This window comes from Acyrthosiphon pisum, unplaced genomic scaffold, assembly GCF_005508785.2.
Source record: "Acyrthosiphon pisum isolate AL4f unplaced genomic scaffold, pea_aphid_22Mar2018_4r6ur Scaffold_581;HRSCAF=1033, whole genome shotgun sequence".
Classification (NCBI taxonomy): Eukaryota; Metazoa; Arthropoda; class Insecta; order Hemiptera; family Aphididae; genus Acyrthosiphon; species Acyrthosiphon pisum.
In genome coordinates this window covers 29,623-33,086 of record NW_021775511.1, presented here as the reverse complement: position 1 = coordinate 33,086, position 3,464 = coordinate 29,623, and the positions used below count along the sequence as shown (strand labels likewise).

General features: G+C 26.0%; 1 long non-coding RNA gene across 1 annotated transcript; it reads left to right on the top strand.

Moving 5' to 3' along the window:
• The first annotated feature begins 1,193 nt into the window (after positions 1–1,193).
• Positions 1,194–3,224, top strand: LOC103308548. Its single transcript, XR_003840216.1, has 2 exons — positions 1,194–1,760; positions 3,195–3,224. It is a non-coding gene; the product is annotated as an uncharacterized LOC103308548 (long non-coding RNA).
• Positions 3,225–3,464: the final 240 nt, after the last annotated feature.

Sequence of the window (3,464 nt, the reverse complement as noted above, 5' to 3'; positions counted from 1 at the left end):
TTTCACTCAGAATCTAAAACCCTGCGGCAATAATATGGTCTATAAAATATATTATACAGACTTGGATCACACTATGCAAAAGTGGGTAGGCCCAGGCTTACTTTAATAAATATTTGTTTATAATATTAATATTTTTGTTGTCATGATCTAATGGACAAACGACATAGGCATTAGGCTGATAAACGCGGACAAAATTTAAGTAAAATTAATCGTAAATTCATAAATTAAAAACTGTGTTGATTCGTAATGCCATAGTTTATCGTTAGATGGCAGTTTTAATTCCCTATGTATTGAATATTGTTTTAAATTAAACAGGTACTTAATTAAATTACAATTATTTAAAGTAAATAAAATACATTTTTATTTCAAAATTCTTTATTTTTTTATCTTAACTTTCTCGTATAATATGAATGAACCATAAAATTAAGATACTTTTTCAATTCACAAGAATTGGAGTTTCATCATCTCACAATGGTTGATGAAGGACATTCTATATAAGTTTATTCAGATGTTCATTCAGGATTTGTAGTGCGTGTAAGTAAGATTCAAATAATTACTTGCATGTTCTACCGGTTGTGTTTATAAATTTTTGTAATAGGGCCGGCTCTTTAGCTGCCCACTTTCCAAAGCAGTGTTTAGGTTAACATAGACACCGTTGAATTTTAAATTTTTAACTATATACCTAGGACCTGAGTTTACTTAATACTTATAGGCGTTTGTGTTTTTGGGCTAGGAACTACGCTAATGGTCTATTGTAAACTAGTAAAATACCCCCTGTTTGGGACTTGTATAGGCAGTACATCATACACATTCTTATCAATGTCTGGATATGTCAATAATAATTATTACTGATTAGTGGCTAGACATTTGGTTTACAGACATTTTGTAATGTAAGTGGTTTTTTGAGGTCTCTAAAATTTTAAATATTTGCTGAAAGTTACTTAATGATTTACTGTTTCTAGTTCACACAAATACATAATGTATTATATCATGGTTTTCAAAACTGACATCATATAATAATATGATGTAAGTACCTACGAGGAACTAGGAAGTCCAGCAAATGTATTGACAATTTTTGATAAGTCTATTTTATTTAAGACAATTCTACAGAACAAGTATACATTATAAATATTGCAATTCAAGTAATAAAAACATTAATATTAAAGTGAATACTAAAAGGTAAGAATATTATTGTGGGTACATCATGTCATTTCATTGATTTATTAATTTAAAAGTGAGTTATATATATGACATTATGACTAAATTATATTGGCTGATATCATTATACTATACACTTATATTATAATATATCTAATTGTGTGTGTAGAATTATATTTGTGTCCAAAGGGCTCAGCCAGTTAAGTCATAATGAATAATAATTAACTATGTTAAATAAATTATATTAGGTACAAACATAAAATACACATAACTTGCTTTAAAAATAAAATATAAATAAATATACCTGTAAGGTTCTTTAGAAAATATTTTTACTCTATGTTTATTAAAGCTAACATTACAAAATTTGATCTGCTCTACATAAATTTGCTTACACAATTGATGTTGCTCGGTCACAGAGAAAAGAAATAGTGCACTGACATATTTTTAACAAACTTTTAATTTGCAGGTAATATATTGCGGAACCAGTATCCAATTTTAATAGCACTGAGCATCTGGACATATTTAAATTTCAAAGAACACATAACAAGTTTGGAAATTCAATGTTCTGACAATTGGATGTGTTTCATTTTGGGACATTGCTGGTAACTTTATGACACAAAATACTAAATAAAATTCTATTGAAGTGTGCAATTATGTGAAAATTGTAAACATAATATTTAATTTAGGTACAAAAGTTGTAGGTATACCTTAATTGGCTTAATATTAAATTTTTTATTTACAATATAATCATAGCTTTCGTAAGGGAGGGGGAAAATGGGACAAGTGCTCAAAGACATCCATCAATTTAGGCAGTCATAAAAACAAATGATAAAAAGAAAAATTTGGTGTTATATTTTAGATAATAATTTTTAATTTTGTACTGTAATACCGAAGAAGATCTATCAAATTGTTTATATTATTATACTATTGACTATCAAGTATAAAATTATGTAAATAATGAATTACATATACTAAGTATGTATATACTTACATGCCTATAATAATGTATACATATAAATATTACGAAAGGATAGAATATTATTTATACATTATTAATGATGATATAATATGATTACAAATTATAACTTTGTACGTACTATACCTATTGATTGTAAGTACCATAAAAACCTACCATAGATTTGATTTTATATTACGACTATATTTTTTTATGTTCATAAATATTAAATAGTTTAAAAAAATTCCAAAATATTTTGAACATTTTAATGTATCTAAGTTTATTTTTTAGAGTTACACCAAAACACAAATTTGATTTTTTCTAAAACTGGTTTTGCATAAAAATCTTAGTTTTTCCTTAATTGTTAGTTTATTGTTCTTGATGTTTTTGAAAAGTTCTGGGAATGTTTTACTTTTGACCCTCCAAAGTACTAAGTACATTCTTTTTCATACTAGAAACGAGGCTGAAGTAGAAAAGCTGTTAAGCATTTTTACTGCACCGAAATGTGATGGCACAAAAATAAAATAAAATAATTAAAAACACATCATTGTAAAATCAAAACAATCATCGCTCCAAGCAGAATCTAAAATAGGTACCTAAAATACCTACTTAATACTTAATACTTAAATTTCTTCTTTAACTGATACTGTAAGTACATCATGCATAAATTATTTATTGTACCTAAAATCTTTGTTAATAAATTGCCTCCGAATTATATATCTGAACTTGAACTGATATTATTATTTAAGCCTAATACCTAGAACCCGACACCTGTTACAAGTTGTATTTTAATAAACATTTAATAGCTTATTATAACATCCATTTATTAAAAATCACATCTCAAAGTTTCATCCAGTATTTGTTAAAGTCTATATATTATATAGATCAAAAATTACCTCAACTTTGCACATAATACATTATACAACATAACTACACACATATGTTGACTATGTTAGTTAACTAACTGTTTACTCTCCAAAGTGTTATCATAATAAATAAATAACACTTAGTTATGTTACAGTTACTTAAAAATATATGTTTACAAGAATTACAATTAAATGTATTTTTTTGTTTCTTATAGTCAGCAAAAGAGGGTTTCCAAGTTCCAGATTATTTAGGATATCAATGTATAACATGGACTACTCAATTATGTTTTCTTCAGTTCATACATATATTTTGTCATTACCAGTTTCGGATAGATGAAATTACACGTCTGAGTAATGATTAATTTTAATAATAATTTTATCATTTTTGAAATGAATTATGATTGCGAGGAATGAAACATTAAATTGTAAGAACAAACTATTATTTATAAAATACTATAATTTAAATTAGTTAAGTTGTACCTTTG